This window comes from Protopterus annectens, chromosome 2.part0 (assembly GCF_019279795.1).
Source record: "Protopterus annectens isolate FY-2018-M chromosome 2.part0, PAN1.0, whole genome shotgun sequence".
NCBI classification, from domain to species: domain Eukaryota; kingdom Metazoa; phylum Chordata; order Ceratodontiformes; family Protopteridae; genus Protopterus; species Protopterus annectens.
This window is the reverse complement of record NC_056728.1, coordinates 1,230,749,971-1,230,774,297: the sequence shown is the minus strand read 5'-3', so window position 1 is coordinate 1,230,774,297 and position 24,327 is coordinate 1,230,749,971. Positions and strand designations below refer to the sequence as shown.

Sequence of the window (24,327 nt, the reverse complement as noted above, 5' to 3'; positions counted from 1 at the left end):
TTAACTATTCTACCCTTTGTACAATTTAATATTCACTATTCTATATCTGATGTTAACTATTCTACCCTTTGTACAATTTAATAGTCACTATTCTATATTTGATGTTAACTATTCTACCCTTTGTATTATTTGAATAATAGAAATGTTTATTTACTTATATGTATGAGTGCAACAATAATTGCAATGTATTAAGCCTGGGGCTTTTCTTCCAGGGCATCCACTTAAAATGGGTACTTTTGACCCAGTCAAACTTTCCCAGTAAACAAAGGTCAAATAAATAAATACATAAATAAAGATTTACAAAGGACACTTGTGACCTTCAAACTTTTGAAACTTCTGTAAAAACTGGAAAATATGGAACTTACAGATGGGACAGTTAGGTGGTTTAAGCATTAGGACTTTTAGGGTTGCTTCTGAATCTCATATCTCTGATATCAGTACCTTTACTGCATATATTTTCAAAAATAGTTAATCATTTCAGCAAACCACAGCAATGCTGGGTCAATATCATATATTTGTGAAGAAAGCTAGACCCTTATGCTAACTTCAAAATACCAATAACACTATCCTACCCTTTGTACAATGTAGTATTCACTATTCTATAATCTGATGTTAACTAGTCTACTCTTTGTACAATGTCACATTCACTATTCTATATCTGATGTTAAATATTCTACCTTTGTACAATGTAATAGCCACTATTCTATATCTGATGTTAACTATTCTGCCTTTGTACAGTGTAATAGTCACTATTTTATATCTGATGTTAACTATTCTCCACTTTGTACAATTTAATTGCCACTATTCTATATCTGATGTTAATTATTCTACCCTTTGTACAATGTAATATTCACTATTCTATATCTGATGTTAATTATTCTACTCTTTGTACAATGTAACATTCAGTATTCTATATTTGATGTTAAATATTCTACCCTCTGCACAATGTAATAGTCACTATTCTATATCTGATGTTAATTATTCTACCCTTTGTACAATGTAATATTCAGTATTCTATATCTGATGTTAACTATTCTACCTTTTGTACAATGCAATATTCACTATTCTATATCTGATGTTAAATATTCTACCCTTTGTACAATGCAATATTCACTATTCTGTATCTGATGTTAACTATTCTGCCCTTTGTACAATGTAGTACTCACTATTCTATATCTAATGTTAGCCATTCTACTATTTGTACAATGCAACATTCACTATTCTATATCTGATGTTAAATATTAACTATTCTACCCTTTGTACAATGTAATATTCACTATTCTATATCTGATGGTAACTATTCTACCCTTTGTACAATGTAGTATTCACTATTCTATATATAATGTTAACTATTCTACCCTTTGTACAATGTAATAGTCACTATTCTATATCTGATGTTAACTATTCTCCCCTTTGTACAATGTAATAGTCACTATTCTATATCTGATGTTAACTGTTCTACCCTTTGTACAATGTAATATTCACTATCCTACATCTGATGTTAACTATTCTACCCTTTGTACAATGCAATATTCACTATTCTATATCTGATGTTAACTATTCTACCTTTTGTACAATGCAATATTCACTATTCGATATCTGATGTTAACTATTCTATCCTTTGTACAATGCAATATTCACTATTCTATATCTGATGTTAACTATTCTACCCTTTGTACAATGTAATAGTCACTATTCTATATGTGATGTTAACTATTCTACCCTTTGTATTATTTGAATAATAGAAATGTTTATTTACTTATATGTATGATTGTAACAATAATTGCAATGTATTAAGTCTGGAGCTTTTCTTCCAGGGCATCCACTTAAAATGGGTACTTTTGACCCAGTCAAACTTTCCCAGTAAACAAAAGTCAAATAAATAAATACATAAATAAAGAATTACAAAGGACACTTGTCACCTTCAAACTTTTGAAACTTCTTTAAAAACTGGAAAATATGGAACTTACAGATGGGACAGTTAGGTGGTTTAAGGATTAGGACTTTTAGGGTTGCTTTTGAATCTCATATCTCTGATATCAGTACCTTTACTGCTGCTGATTAATGTATTGCAATGCTAGTTGGAATTCTTGATAGTAGTATGACCAGAGATCATCCAAGGCTAAATGTTAATTTTCTAAAATGTGCATAACAGGTTGTTTTAAATTCTAAAAATACTGCAAATAGAATTTACTAAACTATTTAAGTGATTTCAGAATTAAAAAAAATGGTCAAACATAAATTAAATTCAAAGAAAACTAAAGGGGCATAGCAAATGTTAAGAGAGGCATATAGTTTCAAAATATTTAATCATTTCAGCAAACCACAGCAATGCTGGATCATTATCATATATATGTGAAGAAAGCTAGACCCTTATGCTATCTTCAAAATACCAAAACACTATCCTACCCTTTGTACAATGTAGTATTCAATATTCTATATCTGATGTTAACTATTCTACTTTTCTGCAATGTAATAGTCACTATTTTATATCTGATGTTAACTATTCTGCCCTTTGTACCATGTAATAGTCACTATCCTATATCTGATGTTAACTATTCTCCCCTTTGTACAATGTAATAGTCACTATTCTATATCTGATGTTAATTATTCTACCCTTTGTACAATGTCATATTCACTATTCTATATCTGATGATAACTATTCTACCATTTGTACAATGTCACATTCACTATTCTATATCTGATGTTAAATATTCTACCTTTGTACAATGTAATAGTCACTATTCTATATCTGATGTTAACTATTCTCCCCTTTGTAAAATGTAATAGTCACTATTCTATATCTGATGTTAACTGTTCTACCCTTTGCACAATGAAATATTCACTATTCTACATCTGATGTTAACTATTCTACCGTTTGTACAATGCAATAATCACTATTGTATATCTGATGTTTACTATTCTACCTTTTGTACAATGCAATATTCACTATTCGATATCTGATGTTAACTATTGTATCCTTTGTACAATGCAATATTCACTATTCTATATCTGATGTTAAATATTCTACCTTTGTACAATGTAGTAGTCACTATTCTACATCTGGTATTAACTGTTCTACCCTTTGTACAATGTAATAATCACTATTCTATATCTAATGTTAAATATTCTACCATTTGTACAATGCAATATTCTCTATTCTATATCTGATGTTAAATATTCATTCTATATCTGATGTTAACTACTCTACTCTTTGTAGAATGTAACATTCAGTATTCTATATCTGATATTAAATATTCTACCCTTTGTAAAATATAATAGTCACTATTCTCTATCTGATGTTAATTATTCTACCCTTTGTACAATGCAATATTCACTATTCTATATCTGAAATTAACTATTCTACTCTTTGTACAATGTCACATTCACTATTCTATATCTGATGTGAAATATTCTACCTTTGTATAATGTAATAGTCACTATTCTATATCTGAGGTTAACTATTCTACCCTTTGTACAATGTAATATTCACTATTCTATATCTGATGTTAACTATTCTGCCCTTTGTACAATGCAATAGTCATTATTATATATTTGGTGTTAATTATTCTTCCCTTTGTACAATGTAGTAGTCACTATTCTATATCTGATATTAACTATTCTACCCTTTGTACAATGTAATAATCACTATTCTATATCTGATGTTAACTATTCTACCATTTGTACAATGTAATATTCTCTGTTCTGTATCTGATGTTAAATATGCTACCCTTTGTACAATGTAGTAGTCACAATTCTATATCTCATGTTAACTATTCTACTCTTTGTACAATGTAACATTCAGTATTCTATATCTGATGTTAAATATTCTACCCTTTATACAATATAATAGTCACTATTCTATATCAGATGTTAATTATTCTACCCTTTGTACAATGTAATATTCACTATTCTATATCCGATGTTAACTATTTTACCCTTTGTACAATACAATATTCACTAGTCTATATCTGATGTTAACTATTCTACACTTTGTACAATGTAGTATTCACTATTCTATATCTGATGTTAACTATTCTACCCTTTGTACAATGCAATATTCACTATTCGATATCTGATGTTAACTCTTCTATCCTTTGTACAATGCAATATTCACTTTTCGATATCTGATGTTAACTATTCTACTCTTTGTACAATGTAACATTCAGTATTCTATATCTGATTTTAAATATTCTACCTTTGTACAATGTAATAGTCACTATTCTACATCTGATATTAACTGTTCTACCCTTTGTACAATGTCATAATTACTATTCTATATCTGATGTTAACTATTCTGCCATTTGTACAATGTAATATTCTCTAATATATCTGATGTTAAATATTCTACCCTTTGTACAATGTAACAGTCACTATTCTATATCTGATGTTAACTATTCTACTCTTTGTACAATGTAACATTCAGTATTCTATATCTGATGTTAAATATTCTACCCTTTGTACAATGTAATAGTCACTATTCTATATCTGATGTTAACTATTCCAATCTTCGTACAATGTCACATTCACTATTCTGTATCTGATGTTAAATATTCTAACTTTGTACAATGTAATAGTCACTATTCTATATCTGATGTTAACTATTCTACCCTTTGTACAATGTAATATTCACTATTCTATATCTGATGTTAACTATTCTGCCCTTTGTACAATGCAATAGTCACTATTATATATCTGGTGTTAATTATTCTACCCTTTGTACAATGTAGTAGTCACTATTCTATATCTGATATTAACTATGCTACCATTTGTGCAATGTAATAATCACTATTCTATATCTGATGTTAACTATTCTACCATTTGTACAATATAATCTTCTCTATTCTATATCTGATGTTAAATATTCTACCCTTTGTACAATTTAATAGTCACTATTCTATATCTCATGTTAACTATTCTACTCTTTGTACAATGTAACATTCAGTATTCTATATCTGATGTTAAATAGTCTACCCTTTGTACAATGTAATAGTCACTATTCTATATCTGATGTCAATTATTTTACCCTTTGTACAATGTAATATTCACTATTCTATATCTGATGTTAACTATTTTACCCTTTGTACAATACAATATTCTCTAGTCTATATCTGATGTTAACTATTCTACACTTTGTACAATGTAATATTCACTATTCTATATCTGATGTTAAATATTCTACCTTTGTACAATGTAATAGTCACTATTCTGTATCTGATGTTAACAATTCTACCCTTTGTACAATGCAATACTCACTATTCTATATCTGATGTTAACTATTCTCCCCTTTGTACAATGTAATATTCACTATTCTATATCTGATGTTTACTATTCTACCCTTTGTACAATTTAATAGTCACTATTCTATATGTGATGTTAACTATTCTACCCTTTGTATTATTTGAAAAATAGAAATGTTTATTTACTTATATGTATGATTGCAACAATAATTGCAATGTATTAAGTCTGGGGCTTTTCTTCCAGGGCATCCCCTTAAAATGGGTACTTTTGACCCAGTCAAACTTTCCCAGTAAACAAAAGTCAAATAAATAAATACATAAATAAAGGTTTACAAAGGACACTTGTGACCTTCAAACTTTTGAAACTTCTGTAAAAACTGGAAAATATGGAACTTACAGATGGGACAGTTTGGTGGTTTAAGCATTAGGACTTTTAGGGCTGCTTCTGAATCTCAAATCACTGATATCAGTACCATTACTGCTGCTGATTAATGTACTGCAATGCTAGTTGCAATTCTTGATAGTAGTATGACCAAAGATCATCCAGGGCTAAATGTTAATTTTCTAAAATGTGCACAACAGCTTGTTTTAAATTCTAAAAATACTGCAAATAATTTACTGAACTATTTAATTGATTTCAGAATAAAAAAAAAAAAACGGTCAAACATAAATTAAATTCAAAGAAAACTAAAGGGGCATAGCAAATGTTAAGAGAGGCATATATTTTCAAAAATAGTTAATCATTTCAGCAAACTACAGCAATGCTGGATCAATATCATATATTTGTGAAGAAAGCTAGACCCTTATGCTAACTTCAAAATACCAATAAGACTATCCTACCCTTTGTACAATGTAGTATTCACTATTCTATAACTGATGTTTACTATGCTACTCTTTGTACAATGTCACATTCACTATTCTATATCTGATGTTAAATATTCTACCTTTGTACAATGTAATAGTCACTATTCTATATTCAATGTTAACTATTCTGCCCTTTATACAATGTAATAGTCACTATTCTATATCTGATGTTAACTATTCTCCACTTTGTACAATTTAATAGTCACTATGCTATATCTGATGTTAACTGTTCTACCCTTTGTACAATGTAATATTCAGTACTCTATATCTGATGTTAAATATTCTACCCTTTGTACAATGTAATAGTCACTATTCTATATCTGATGTTAATTATTCTACCCTTTGTACAATGTAATATTCACTATTCTATATCTGATGTTAACTATTCTACTCTTTGTACAATGTAACATTCAGTATTCTAAATCTGATGTTAAATATTCTACCCTTTGTACAATGTAAAAGTCACTATTCTATATCTGATGTTAATTATTCTACCCTTTGTACAATGTAATATTCACTATTCTATATCTGATGTTAACTATTCTACCCTTTGTACAATGCAATATTCACTATTCTATATCTGATGTTAACTATTCTCCCCTTTGTACAATGTAATAGTCACTATTCTATATCTGATGTTAACTGTTCTACCCTTTGTACAATGTAATATTCTCTATTCTACATCTGATGTTAACTATTCTACCCTTTGTACAATGCAATATTCACTATTCTATATCTGATGTTAACTATTCTACGTTTTGTACAATGCAATATTCACTATTCAATATGTGATGTTAACTATTCTAGCCTTTGTAGAATGCAATATTCACTGTTCTATATCCGATGTTTACTATTCTACCCTTTGTACAATGTAATAGTCACTATTCTATATGTGATGTTAACTATTCTACCCTTTGTATTATTTGAATAATAGAAATGCTTATTTACTTTTATGTATGATTGTAACAATAATTGCAATGTATTAAGTCTGGAGCTTTTCTTCCAGGGCATCCACTTAAACTGGGTACTTTTGACCCAGTCAAACTTTCCCAGTAAACAAAAGTCAAATAAATAAATAGATAAATAAAGATTTACAAAGGACACTTGTGACCTTCAAACTTTTGAAACTTCTGTAAAAACTGGAAAATATGGAACTTACAGATGGGACAGTTGGGTGGTTTAAGCATTAGGACTTTTAGGGTTGCTTCTAAATCTCATATCTCTGATATCAGTACCTTTACTGCTGCTAATTAATGTGCTGCAATGCTAGTTGGAATTCTTGATAGTAGTATGACCAGATCATCCAGGGCTAAATGTTAATTTTCTAAAATGTGCACAACAGCTTGTTTTAAATTCTAAAAATACTGCAAATAGAATTTACTAAACTATTTAAGTCATTTCAGAATAAAAAAAAAAACAGCCAAACATAAATTAATTTAAAAGAAAACTAAAGGGGCATAGCAAATGTTAAGAGAGGCATATATTTTCAAAATAGTCAATCATTTCAGCAAACCACAGCAATGCTGGATCAATATCATATATTTGTGAAGAAAGCTAGACCCTTATGCTAACTTCAAAATACCAATAAGACTATCCTACCCTTTGTACAATGTAGTATTCAATATTCTATATCTGATGTTAACTATTCTACTCTTTGTACAATGTCACATTCACTATTCTATATCTGATGTTAAATATTCTACCTTTGTACAATGTAATAGTCACTATTCTATATCTGATGTTAACTATTCTGCCCTTTGTTCAATGTAATATTCACTATTCTACACCTGATGTTAACTATTCTACGCTTTGTACAATGCAATATTCACTATTCTATACCTGATATTAACTATTCTACCTTTTGTACAATGCAATATTCACTATTCGATATCTGATGTTAACTATTCTACCCTTTGTACAATGCAATATTCACTATTCTGTATCTGATGTTAACTATTCTACTCTTTGTACAATGTAACATTCAGTATTCTATATCTGATGTTAAATATTCTACCTTTGTACAATGTAGTAGTCACTATTCTATATCTGATATTAACTGTTCTATCCTTTGTACAAATGTAATAATTACTATTCTATATCTGATGTTAACTATTCTACCATTTGTACAATGTAATATTCTCTCTTCTATATCTGGTGTTAATTACTTTCTACTCTTTTGTGTAACATTCAGTATTCTATTCTATATGTGATATATTCTACTTCTTGTACAATACAATAGTATAGTCTACTATTCTATGTACTGATTTATTCTTCTGCCCTTTGTACAATGTTATATTCACTATTCTATATCTGATGTTAAGTTCTACTCTCTCTAGTAATGTCACATTCATTCTATATTATATATCTGATAAATATTCTAACTGTGTACAATGTAAATAGTCACTATTCTATATCTGATGTTAACTATTCTACCATATCTGGTGTTAATTATTCTACCCTTTGTACAAAGTAGTAGTCACTATTCTATATCTGATATTAACTATTCTACCCTTTGTACAATGTAATAGCCACTATTCTATATCTCATGTTAACTATTCTACTCTTTGTACAGTGTAACATTCAGTATTCTATATCTGATGTTAAATAGTCTACTCTTTGTACAATGTAATAGTCACTATTCTATATCTGATGTTAATTATTCTACCCTTTATACAATGTAATATTCAGTATTCTATATCTGATGTTAACTATTTTACCCTTTGTACAATACAATATTCTCTAGTCTATATCTGATGTTAACTATTCTACCATTTGTACATGTAATATTCTCTCTTCTATATCTGATGTTAAATATTCTACCCTTTGTACAATGTAATAGTCACTATTCTATATCTGATGTTAACTATTCTACTCTTTGTACAATGTAACATTCAGTATTCTATATCTGATGTTACATATTCTACCCTTTGTACAATGTAATAGTCACTATTCTATATCTGATGTTAATTATTCTACCCTTTGTACAATGTTATATTCACTATTCTATATCTGATGTTAAGTATTCTACTCTTCGTACAATGTCACATTCACTATTCTATATCTGATGTTAAATATTCTAACTTTGTACAATGTAATAGTCACTATTCTATATCTGATGTTAACTATTCTACCCTTTGTTAAATGTAATATTCACTATTCTGTATCTGATGTTAACTATTCTGCTCTTTGTACAATGCAATAGTCACTATTATATATCTGGTGTTAATTATTCTACCCTTTGTACAAAGTAGTAGTCACTATTCTATATCAGATATTAACTATTCTACCCTTTGTACAATGTAATAGTCACTATTCTATATCTCATGTTAACTATTCTACTCTTTGTACAGTGTAACATTCAGTATTCTATATCTGATGTTAAATAGTCTACTCTTTGTACAATGTAATAGTCACTATTCTATATCTGATGTTAATTATTCTACCCTTTATACAATGTAATATTCAGTATTCTATATCTGATGTTAACTATTTTACCCTTTGTACAATACAATATTCTCTAGTCTATATCTGATGTTAACTTTTCTACACTTTGTACAATGTAGTATTCACTATTCTATATCTGATGTTAACTATTCTACCCTTTGTACAATGTAATAGTCACTATTCTATATCTGATGTTAACTATTCTACCCTTTGTACAATGCAATATTCACTATTCTATATCTGATGTTAACTATTCTCCCCTTTGTAGAATGTAATAGTCACTATTCTATATCTGATGTTTACTATTCTACCCTTTGTACAATGTAATATTCACTATTCTATATTTGATGTTAACTATTCTACCCTTTGTATTATTTGAATAATAGAAATGTTTATTTACTTATATGTATGATTGCAACAATAATTGCAATGTATTAAATCTGGAGCTTTTCTTCCAGGGCATCCACTTAAAATGGGTACTTTTGACCCAGTCAAACTTACCCAGTAAACAAAAGTCAAATAAATAAATACATTAATAAAGATTTACAAAGGACAATTGTGACCTGCAAACTTTTGAAACTTCTGTAAAAACTGGAAAATATGGAATTTACAGATGGGACAGTTGGGTGGTTTAAGCATTAGGACTTTTAGGGTTGCTTCTGAATCTCATATCTCTGATATCAGTACCTTTACTGCTGCTGATGAATGTACTGCAATGCTAGTTGCAATTCTTGTTAGTAGTATGACCAAAGATCATCCAGGGCTAAATGTTAATTTTCTAAAATGTGCACAACAGCTTGTTTTAAATTCTAAAAATACTGTAAATATAATTTACTAAACTATTTAACTGATTTCAGAATAAAAAAAAAAAAAACGGCCAAACATAAATTAAATTCAAAGAAAACTAAAGGGGCATAGCAAATGTTAAGTGAGGCATATATTTTCAAAAATAATTAAACATTTCAGCAAACCACAGCAATGCTGGATCAATATCACATATTTGTGAAGAAAGCTAGACCCTTATGCTAACTTCAAAATACCAATAACACTATCCTACCATTTGTACAATGTAGTATTCACTATTCTATATCTGATGTTAACTATTCTACTCCTTGTACAATGTCACATTCACTATTGTATATTTGATGTTAAATATTCTACCTTTGGACAATGTAATAGTCACTATTCTATATCTGATGTTAACTATTCTGCCCTTTGTACAATGTAATTGTCACTATTCTATATCTGATGTTAACTATTCTCCACTTTGTACAATTTAATAGTCACTATTCTATATCTGCTGTTAACTGTTCTACCCTTTGTTAAATGTAATATTCAGTACTCTATATCTGATGTTAAATATTCTACCCTTTGTACAATGTAATAGTCACTATTCTATATCTGATGTTAATTATTCTACCCTTTGTACAATGTAATATTCACTATTCTATATCTAATGTTAACTATTCTACTCTTTGTACAATGTAACATTCAGTATTCTATATCTGATGTTAAATATTCTACACTTTGTACAATGTAATAGTCACTATTCTATATCTGATGTTAACTATTCTGCCCTTTGTACAATGTAATAGTCACTATTCTATATCTGATGTTAACTATTCTCCACTTTGTACAATTTAATAGTCACTATTCTATATCTGATGTTAACTGTTCTACCCTTTGTAAAATGTAGTATTCAGTACTCTACATCTGATGTTAAATATTCTACCCTTTGTACAATGTAATAGTCACTATTCTATATCTGATGTTAATTATTCTACCCTTTGTACAATGTAATATTCACTATTCTATATCTGATGGTAACTATTTTACTCTTTGTACAATGTCACATTCAGTATTCTATATCTGATGTTAAATATTCTACCCTTTGTACAATGTAATAGTCACTATTATATATCTGATGTTAATTATTCTACCCTATGTACAATGTTATATCCACTATTCTATATCTGATATTAACTATTCTACTCTTTGTACAATGTCACATTCACTATTCTATATCTGATGTTAAATATTCTAACTTTGTACAATGTAATAGTCACTATTCTATATGTTATGTTAACTATTCTACCCATTGTATAATGTAATATTCACTATTCTGTATCTGATGTTAACTATTCTGCCCTTTGTACAATGCAATAGTCACTATTATATATCTGGTGTTAATTATTCAACCTTTGTACAAGGTAGTAGTCACTATTCTATATCTGATATTAACTATTCTACCCTTTGTTCAATGTAATAGTCACTATTCTATATCTCATGTTAACTGTTCTACTCTTTGTACAGTGTAACATTCAGTATTCTATATCTGATGTTAAATAGTCTACTCTTTGTACAATGTAATAGTCACTATTCTATATCTGATGTTAATTATTCTACCCTTTGTACAATGTAATATTCAGTATTCTATATCTGATGTTAACTATTTTACCCTTTGTACAATACAATATTCTCTAGTCTATATCTGATGTTAACTTTTCTACACTTTGTACAATGTAGTATTCACTATTCTATATCTGATGTTAACTATTCTACCGTTTGTACAATGTAATAGTCACTATTCTATATCTGATGATAACTATTCTACCCTTTGTACAATGCAATATTCACTATTCTATATCTGATGTTAGCTATTCTCCCCTTTGTAGAATGTAATAGTCACTATTCTATATGAGATGTTTACCATTCTACCCTTTGTACAATGTAATATTCACTATGCTATATTTGATGTTAACTATTCTACCCTTTGTATTATTTGAATAATAGAAATGTTTATTTACTTATATGTATGATTGCAACAATAATTGCAATGTATTACGTCTTGAGCTTTTCTTCCAGGGCATCCACTTAAAATGGGTACTTTTGACCCATTCAAACTTACCCAGTAAACAAAAGTCAAATAAATAAATACATTAATAAAGATTTAGAAAGGACACTTGTGACCTTCAAACTTTTGAAACTTCTGTAAAAACTGGAAAATATGGAATTTACAGATGGGACAGTTGGGTGGTTTAAGCATTAGGACTTTTAGGGTTGCTTCTGAATCTCATATCTCTGATATCAGTACCTTTACTGCTGCTGATTAATGTACTGCAATGCTAGTTGCAATTCTTGATAGTAGTATGACCAAAGATCATCCAGGGCTAAATGTTAATTTTCTAAAATGTGCACAACAGCTTGTTTTAAATTCTAAAAGTACTGTAAATATAATTTACTAAACTATTTAACTGATTTCAGAATAAAAAAAAGCAAAAAAAACGGCCAAACATAAATTAAATTCAAAGAAAACTAAAGGGGCATAGCAAATGTTAAGTGAGGCATATATTTTCAAAAATAATTAAACATTTCAGCAAACCACAGCAATGCTGGATCAATATCATATATTTGTGAAGAAAGCTAGACCCTTATGCTAACTTCAAAATACCAATAACACTATCCTACCATTTGTACAATGTAGTATTCACTATTCTATATCTGATGTTAACTATTCTACTCCTTGTACAATGTCACATTCACTATTGTATATCTGATGTTAAATATTCTACCTTTGGACAATGCAATAGTCACTATTCTATATCTGATGTTAACTATTCTGCCCTTTGTACAATGTAATAGTCACTATTCTATATCTGATGTTAACTATTCTCCACTTTGTACAATTTAATTGTCACTATTCTATATCTGCTGTTAACTGTTCTACCCTTTGTAAAATGTAATATTCAGTACTCTATATCTGATGTTAAATATTCTACCCTTTGTACAATGTAATAGTCACTATTCTATATCTGATGTTAATTATTCTACCCTTTGTACAATGTAATATTCACTATTCTATATCTGATGTTAACTATTCTACTCTTTGTACAATGTAACATTCAATATTCTATATCTGATGTTAAATATTCTACCCTTTGTACAAAGTAACAGTCACTATTCTATATCTGCTGTTAATTATTCTACCCTTTGTACAATGTAATATTCACTATTCTATATCTGATGGTAACTATTTTACTCTTTGTACAATGTCACATTCACTATTCTATATCTGATGTTAAATATTCTAACTTTGTACAATGTAATAGTCACTATTCTATATCTGATGTTAACTATTCTACCCTTTGTATAATGTAAAATTCACTATTCTGTATCTGATGTTAACTATTCTGCCCTTTGTACAATGCAATAGTCACTATTATATATCTGGTGTTAATTATTCTACCCTTTGTACAAGGTAGTAGTCACTATTCTATATCTGATATTAACTATTCTACCCTTTGTACAATGTAATAGTCACTATTCTATATCTCATGTTAACTATTCTACTCTTTGTACAATGTAACATTCAGTATTCTATATCTGATGTTAAATAGTCTACTCTTTGTACAATGTAATAGTCACTATTCTATATCTGATGTTAATTATTCTACCCTTTGTACAATGTAATATTCACTATTCTATATCTGATGTTAACTATTTTACCCTTTGTACAATACAATATTCTCTAGTCTATATCTGATGTTAACTTTTCTACACTTTGTACAATGTAGTATTCACTATTCTATATCTGATGTTAACTATTCTACCCTTTGTACAATGCAATATTCACTATTCTATATCTGATGTTAACTATTCTCCCCTTTGTACAATGTAATAGTCACTATTCTATATTTGATGTTTACTATTCTACCCTTTGTACAAGGTAATATTCACTATTCTATATTTGATGTTAACTATTCTACCCTTTGTACAATCTAATATTCACTATTCTATATCTGATGTTAACTATTCTACCCTTTGTATTATTTGAATAATAGAAATGTTTATTTACTTATATGTATGATTGCAACAATAATTGCAATGTATTAAGTCTGGAGCTTTTCTTCCAGGGCATCCACTTAAAATGGGTACTTTTGACCCAGTCAAACTTACCCAGTAAACAAAAGTCAAATAAATAAATACATAAATAAAGATTTACAAAGGACACTTGTGACCTTCAAACTTTTGAAACTTCTGTAAAAACTGGAAAATATGGAACTTACAGATGGGACAGTTGGGGGTTTAAGCATTAGGACTTTTAGGGTTGCTTCTGAATCTCATTTCTCTGATATCAGTACCTTTACTGCTGCTGATTAATGTACTGCAATGCTAGTTGCAATTCTTGATAGTAGTATGACCAAAGATCATCCAGGGCTAAATGTTAATTTTCTAAAATGTGCACAACAGCTTGTTTTAAATTCTAAAAATACTGTAACTATAATTTACTAAACTATTTAACTGATTTCAGAATAAAAAAAAAAAAACGGCCAAACATAAATTAAATTCAAAGAAAACTAAAGGGGCATAGCAAATGTTATTGATGCATATATTTTCAAAAATAATTAATCATTTCAGCAAACCACAGCAATGCTGGATCAATATCATGTATTTGTGAAGAAAGCTAGACCCTTATGCTAACTTCAAAATACCAATAACACTATCCTACCATTTGTACAATGTAGTATTCACTATTCTATATCTGATGTTAACTATTCTACTCCTTGTACAATGTCACATTCACTATTCTATATCTGATGTTAAATATTCTACCTTTGTACAATGTAATAGTCACTATTCTATATCTGATGTTAACTATTCTGCCCTTTGTACAATGTAATAGTCACTATTCTATATCTGATGTTAACTATTCTCCACTTTGTACAATTTAATAGTCACTATTCTATATCTGCTGTTAACTGTTCTACCCTTTGTAAAATGTAATATTCAGTACTCTACATCTGATGTTAAATATTCTACCCTTTGCACAATGTAATAGTCACTATTCTATATCTGATGTTAATTATTCTACCCGTTGTATAATGTAATATTCACTATTCTGTATCTGATGTTAACTATTCTGCCCTTTGTACAATGCAATAGTCACTATTATATATCTGGTGTTAATTATTCAACCTTTGTACAAGGTAGTAGTCACTATTCTATATCTGTTATTAACTATTCTACCCTTTGTTCAATGTAATAGTCACTATTCTATATCTGATGTTAATTATTCTACCCTTTGTACAATGTAATATTCAGTATTCTATATCTGATGTTAACTATTTTACCCTTTGTACAATGCAATATTCACTATTCTATATCTGATGTTAACTATTCTCCCCTTTGTAGAATGTAATAGTCACTATTCTATATGAGATGTTTACTATTCTACCCTTTGTACAATGTAATATTCACTATTCTATATCTGATGTTAACTATTCTACCCTTTGTACAATGCAATATTCACTATTCTATATCTGATGTTAACTATTCTCCCCTTTGTAGAATGTAATAGTCACTATTCTATATGAGATGTTTACTATTCTACCCTTTGTACAATGTAATATTCACTATGCTATATTTGATGTTAACTATTCTACCCTTTGTATTATTTGAATAATAGAAATGTTTATTTACTTATATGTATGATTGCAACAATAATTGCAATGTATTACGTCTGGAGCTTTTCTTCCAGGGCATCCACTTAAAATGGGTACTTTTGACCCAGTCAAACTTACCCAGTAAACAAAAGTCAAATAAATAAATACATTAATAAAGATTTACAACGGACACTTGTGACCTTCAAACATTTGAAACTTCTGTAAAAACTGGAAAATATGGAATTTACAGATGGGACAGTTGGGTGGTTTAAGCATTAGGACTTTTAGGGCTGCTTCTGAATCTCATATCTCTGATATCAGTACCTTTACTGCTGCTGGTTAATGTACTGCAATGCTAGTTGCAATTCTTGATAGTAGTATGACCAAAGATCATCCAGGGCTAAATGTTAATTTTCTAAAATGTGCACAACAGCTTGTTTTAAATTCTAAAAATACTGTAAATATAATTTACTAAACTATTTAACTGATTTCAGAAAAAAAAAAAAAAAAAAAAAAAAAAAACGGCCAAACATAAATTAAATTCAAAGAAAACTAAAGGGGCATAGCAAATGTTAAGTGAGGCATATATTTTCAAAATAATTAAACATTTCAGCAAACCACAGCAATGCTGGATCAATATCATATATTTGTGAAGAAAGCTAGACCCTTATGCTAACTTCAAAATACCAATAACACTATCCTACCATTTGTACAATGTAGTATTCACTATTCTATATCTGATGTTAACTATTCTACTCCTTGTACAATGTCACATTCACTATTGTATATCTGATGTTAAATATTCTACCTTTGGACAATGCAATAGTCACTATTCTATATCTGATGTTAACTATTCTGCCCTTTGTACAATGTAATAGTCACTATTCTATATCTGATGTTAACTATTCTCCACTTTGTACAATTTAATTGTCACTATTCTATATCTGCTGTTAACTGTTCTACCCTTTGTAAAATGTAATATTCAGTACTCTATATCTGATGTTAAATATTCTACCCTTTGAACAATGTAATAGTCACTATTCTATATCTGATGTTAATTATTCTACCCTTTGTACAATGTAATATTCACTATTCTATATCTGATGTTAACTATTCTACTCTTTGTACAATGTAACATTCAGTATTCTATATCTGATGTTAAATATTCTACCCTTTGTACAATGTAACAGTCACTATTCTATATCTGATGTTAATTATTCTACCCTTTGTACAATGTAATATTCACTATTCTATATTTGATGGTAACTATTTTACTCTTTGTACAATGTCACATTCACTATTCTATATCTGATGTTAAATATTCTAACTTTGTACAATGTAATAGTCACTATTCTATATCTGATGTTAACTATTCTACCCTTTGTATAATGTAAAATTCACTATTCTGTATCTGATGTTAACTATTCTGCCCTTTGTACAATGCAATAGTCACTATTATATATCTGGTGTTAATTATTCTACCCTTTGTACAAGGTAGTAGTCAGTATTCTATATCTGATATTAACTATTCTACCCTTTGTACAATGTAATAGTCACTATTCTATATCTCATGTTAACTATTCTACTCTTTGTACAATGTAACATTCAGTATTCTATATCTGATGTTAAATAGTCTACTCTTTGTACAATGTAATAGTCACTATTCTATATCTGATGTTAATTATTCTACCCTTTGTACAATGTAATATTCACTATTCTATATCTGATGTTAACTATTTTACCCTTTGTACAATACAATATTCTCTAGTCTATATCTGATGTTAACTTTTCTACACTTTGTACAATGTAGTATTCACTATTCTATATCTGATGTTAACTATTCTACCCTTTGTACAATGCAATATTCACTATTCTATATCTGATGTTAACTATTCTTCCCTTTGTACAATGTAATAGTCACTATTCTATATTTGATGTTTACTATTCTACCCTTTGTACAATGTAATATTCACTATTCTATATTTGATGTTAACTATTCTACCCTTTGTACAATCTAATATTCACTATTCTTTATCTGATGTTAACTATTCTACCCTTTGTATTATTTGAATAATAGAAATGTTTATTTACTTATATGTATGATAGCAACAATAATTGGAATGTATTAAGTCTGGAGCTTTTCTTCCAGGGCATCCACTTAAAATGGGTACTTTTGACCCAGTCAAACTTACCCAGTAAACAAAAGTCAAATAAAATACATAAATAAAGATTTACAAAGGACACTTGTGACCTTCAAACTTTTGAAACTTCTGTAAAAACTGGAAAATATGGAACTTACAGATGGGGCAGTTGGGTGGTTTAAGCATTAGGACTTTTAGGGTTGCTTCTGAATCTCATTTCTCTGATATCAGTACCTTTACTGCTGCTGATTAATGTACTGCAATGCTAGTTGCAATTCTTGATAGTAGTATGACCAAAGATCATCCAGGGCTAAATGTTAATTTTCTAAAATGTCCACAACAGCTTTTTTTAAATTCTAAAAATACTGTAAATATAATTTACTTAACTATTTAACTGATTTCAGATTAAAAAAAAAAAAAACGGCCAAACATAAATTAAATTCAAAGAAAACTAAAGGGGCATAGCAAATGTTATTGAGGCATATATTTTCAAAAATAATTAATCATTTCAGCAAACCACAGCAAAGCTGGATCAATATCATGTATTTGTGAAGAAAGCTAGACCCTTATGCTAACTTCAAAATACCAATAACACTATCCTACCATTTGTACAATGTAGTATTCACTATTCTATATCTGATGTTAACTATTCTACTCCTTGTACAATGTCACATTCATTATTCTATATCTGATGTTAAATATTCTACCTTTGTACAATGTAATAGTCACTATTCTATATCTGATGTTAACTATTCTGCCCTTTGTACAATGTAATAGTCACTATTCTATATCTGATGTTAACTATTCTCCACTTTGTACAATTTAATAGTCACTACTCTATATCTGCTGTTAACTGTTCTACCCTTTGTAAAATGTAATATTCAGTACTCTACATCTGATGTTAAATATTCTACCCTTTGTACAATGTAATAGTCACTATTCTATATCTGATGTTAATTATTCTACCCTTTGTACTATGTAATATTCACTATTCTATATCTGATGGTAACTATTTTACTCTTTGTACAATGTCACATTCAGTATTCTATATCTGATGTTAAATATTCTCCCCTTTGTAAAATGTAATAGTCACTATTCTATATCTGATGTTAACTGTTCTACCCTTTGTACAATGAAATATTCACTATTCTACATCTGATGTTAACTGTTCTACCCTTTGTACAATGCAATATTCACTATTCTATATCTGATGTTTACTATTCTACCTTTTGTACAATGCAATATTCACTATTTGATATCTGATGTTAACTATTCTATCCTTTGTCCAATGCAATATTCACTATTCTATATCTGATCGTAACTATTCTACTCTTTGTACTATGTAACATTCAGTATTCTATATCTGATGTTAAATATTCTACCTTTGTACAATGTAGTATTCACTATTCTATATCTGATATTAACTGTTCTACCCTTTGTACAATGTAATAATCACTATTCTATATCTAATGTTAACTATTCTACCATTTGTACAATGTAATATTCTCTGTTCTATATCTGATGTTAAATATTCTACCCTTTGTACAATGTAATAGTCACTATTCTATATCTGATGTTAACTATTCTACTCTTTGTACAATGTGACATTCAGTATTCTATATCTGATATTAAATATTCTACCCTTTGTACAATGTAATAGTCACTATTCTATATCTGATGTTAATTATTCTACCCTTTGTACAATGTAATATTCACTATTCTATATCTGATTTTAACTATTCTACTCTTTGTACAATGTCACATTCACTATTCTATATCTGATGTTAAATATTCTACCTTTGTACAATGTAATAGTCACTATTCTATATCTGAGGTTAAGTATTCTACCCTTTGTACAATGTAATATTCACTATTCTATATCTGATGTTAACTATTCTGCCCTTTGTACAATGCAATAGTCATTATTATATATCTGGTGTTAATTATTCTGCCCTTTGTACAATGTAGTAGTCACTATTCTATAAATGATATTAACTATTCTACCCATTGTACAATGTAATAATCACTATTCTATATCTGATGTTAACTATTCTACCATTTGTACAATGTAATATTCTCTATTCTATATCTGATGTTAAATATTCTACCCTTTGTACAATGTAATAGTCACTATTCTATATCTCATGTTAACTATTCTACGCTTTGTACAATGTAACATTCAGTATTCTATATCTGATGTTAAATATTCTACCCTTTGTACAATGTAATAGTCACTATTCTATATCTGATGTTAATTATTCTACCCTTTGTACAATGTAATATTCACTATTCTATATCTGATGTTAACTATTTTACCCTTTGTACAATACAATATTCACTAGTCTATATCTGATGTTAACTATTCTACACTTTGTACAATGTAGTATTCATTATTCTATATCTTATGTTAACTATTCTACCCTTTGTACAATGCAATATTCACTATTCTATATCTTATGTTAACTATTCTCTCCTTTGTACAATGTAATAGTCACTATTCTATGTCTAATGTTAACTGTTCTACCCTTTGTACAATTTAATATTCACTATTCCACATCTGATGTTAACTATTCTACCCTTTGTACAATGCAATATTCGCTATTCTATATCTGATGTTAACTATTCTACCTTTTATACAATGCAATATTCACTATTCGATATCTGATGTTAACTATTCTATCCTTTGTACAATGCAATATTTACTATTCTATATCTGATGTTACCTATTCTACCCTTTGTACAATGTAATAGTCACGATTCTATATCTGAGTTAACTTTTCTACCATTTGTACAATGTAATATTCACTATTCTATATCTGATGTTAACTATTCTGCCCTTTGTACAATGCAATAGTCATTATTATATATCTGGTGTTAATTATTCTGCCCTTTGTACAATGTAGTAGTCACTATTCTATATCTGATATTAACTATTCTACCCTTTGAACAATGTAATAATCATTATTCTATATCTGATGTTAACTATTCTACCATTTGTACAATGTAATAATCTGTATTCTATATCAGATGTTAAATAGTCTACCCTTTGTACAATGTAATAGTCACAATTCTATATCTCATGTTAACTGTTCTACCCTTTGTACAATGTAATATTCTATATTCTACATCTGATGTTAACTATTCTACCCTTTGTACAATGCAATATTCGCTATTCTGTATCTGATGTTAACTATTCTACCTTTTGTACAATGCAATATTCACTATTCAATATCTGATGTTAACTATTCTATCCTTTGTACAATGCAATATTCACTATTCTATATCTGATGTTAACTATTCTACCCTTTGTACAATGTAATAGTCACTATTCTATATCTGAGGTTAACTATTCTACCCTTTGTACAATGTAATATTCACTATTCTATATCTGATGTTAACTATTCTGCCCTTTGTACAATGCAATAGTCATTATTATATATCTGGTGTTAATTATTCTGCCCTTTGTACAATGTAGTAGTCACTATTCTATATCTGATATTAACTATTCTACCCTTTGTACAATGTAATAATCATTATTCTATATCTGATGTTAAATATTCTACCCTTTGTACAATGTAATAGTCACTATTCTATATCTGATGTTAATTATTCTACCCTTTGTACAATGTAATATTCACTATTCTATATCTGATGTTAACTATTTTACCCTTTGTACAATACAATATTCACTAGTCTATATCTGATGTTAACTATTCTACACTTTGTACAATGTAGTATTCACTATTCTATATCTTATGTTAACTATTCTACCCTTTGTACAATGCAATAGTCGCTATTCTATATCTGATGTTAACTATTCGACCTTTTGTACAATGCAATATTCACCATTCGATATCTGATGTTAACTATTCTATCCTTTGTACAATGCAATATTCACTATTCTATATCTGATGTTAACTATTCTACCCTTTGTACAATGCAATAGTCACTATTCTATATGTGATGTTAACTATTCTACCCTTTGTATTATTTGAATAATAGAAATGTTTATTTACTTTTATGTATGATTGTAACAATAATTGCAATGTATTAAGTCTGGAGCTTTACTTCCAGAGCATCCACTTAAAATGGGTACTTTTGACCCAGTCAAACTTTCCCAGTAAACAAAAGTCAAATAAATGAATACGTAAATAAAGATTTACAAAGGACACCTGTGACTTTCAAGCTTTTGAAACTTCTGTAAAAACTGGAAAATATGGAACTTACAGATGGGACAGTTGGGTGGTTTAAGCATTAGGATTTTTAGGGTTGCTTCTGAATCTCATATCTCTGATATCAGTACCTTTACTGCTACTGATTAATGTACTGCAATGCTAGTTGCAATTCTTGATAGTAGTATGACCAAAGATCATCCAGGGCTAAATGTTAATTTTCTAAAATGTGCACAACAGCTTGTTTTGAATTCTAAAAATACTGCAAATAGAATTTACTAAACTATTTAATTGATTTCAGAATAAAAAAAAAAACGGCCAAACATAAATTAAATTCAAAGAAAACTAAAGGGGCATAGCAAATGTTAAGAGAGGCATATATTTTCAAAATAGTTAATCATTTCAGCAAACCACAGCAATGCTGGATCAATATCATATATTTGTGAAGAAATGAAGTCCAAAAAGTGAGAACAGTCACCACGAGTAAATCCTTCTATAGAGTAGTCCCAACTCAAGCTCCTGACACACTGAAAATATCCACGATGGAAATATGTAAAAAATTCATTTATTGGAAACAGAGAATAAGCGCTTTCGCATAGTTAAACTATGCTTCATCAGATACAATGTCATAAAATGATTCCAAAATACTTATACTAAACAACTTTTGGCGGGCTCATTAATTTAAAATGAAGCTTAATTGCCTTTCATCAATTTAAAGCCATCATTACATTCAAATGCAGTTTAAATTCAATCCAATTCATTTTCTAAAGTGCAGCACTCACACTCATCACAAAATATTTCAAAGCATTACCAAAACCCTCTGATTAAACAAAACGCTGCAGACTTCAGACATAAAAAATGCATTTACAAGCTCATAATTCAAAAGTGCATATTTTGAACAAAAGCATTACAACTTGGCAAATGGCATTCAGAAATGAGAACACATCCCTCACAGACTGAGAGTTCTTTCATCAGAATACTATCATGGTGTTCCTTGTCTCTTAACTCATATAAACATAGCTAGAAACCCTTACCTTAATTGTAAGAAAATCTATACAATGCAAGTTATTTAAGACAGTTCCACCATCGGTAAAAAAGCTGCACCGAAGAAGCATCAACAAACTGTTTGCCATTGCAAATTAAACATCATCCTATTCGCTATTAAGGTCACATGTCTGGATTCTCAGTAGGGAGTTCCTCCTAACCTAGAAAGTTGTCCCCACGGTCCTAAAGCAAGACCATAGAGACCGAACTAAGAAAATTTAATATAGGACCAACATATAAATACATTCTTTATACTGATACTAAACACCATGAGTAAGAAGTATAAAGATGTATATTTTCTATTACTAAAATTTTATGTCCCACATATAAACTTCAGTAAATGAACATAAAAAAATATATAAAATATATATGAGGGAATATATATATATCAGTGTAAAACCAAAACCGCTATAAACACATATATTAATTCTCTAGTAATGAAGTAAAAGCAATATCTGTATATTTACACGAACTACAAACTATTTCATATGTACTAGGATAAACCATGTTGCAAAATACACAATTAATTCAGCATTACTATCCTAGTGATACTTATTTTACATGAAACATAGAATGTGTTGTGTGTCTAAAAAATTAACAAGAACCTATAAGAAAGTGCTGTATTTACCACTAAATTTACATAGTAGTATACTGCACATCATATTTAGGAATATACTATACACATGCATATAAATCATAAAACAAACATAACCACATATTCACAAAGCAACAGATATAAAATATATCTATGGTATAAAATGTATGTGTAACTATATACCCTTATGGGACAACAATGGCAAGATATTTATTCAAACGACATCTCCATAATGCTTCCTTTGGACATCAAAACCATTCATGTACATCAGTGTAGCTGAACTCAAAGGGGCAGTTCTAATCCTACATCTCATGGTGGAGGAGTGTCACCCCAAATAAACATGCAGGGTTATATACCAAGACAAATATAGATATATAGGATGAA

The 24,327-nt window shown here is 28.9% G+C and overlaps 1 protein-coding gene and 1 long non-coding RNA gene across 2 annotated transcripts in view; both read right to left on the bottom strand.

The window, feature by feature from the left end:
• GABRB1 (gamma-aminobutyric acid type A receptor subunit beta1) overlaps positions 1-24,327 on the bottom strand; it is a 2,653,090-nt gene that overhangs the window by 1,025,020 nt on the left and 1,603,743 nt on the right. The gene's annotated exons all lie outside the window — the stretch shown is intronic.
• Positions 8,369-23,496, bottom strand: LOC122793418. The gene is made up of 3 exons (XR_006363478.1): positions 23,339-23,496; positions 23,216-23,217; positions 8,369-8,382 (listed from the first exon to the last, which is right to left on the bottom strand). It is a non-coding gene; the product is annotated as an uncharacterized LOC122793418 (long non-coding RNA).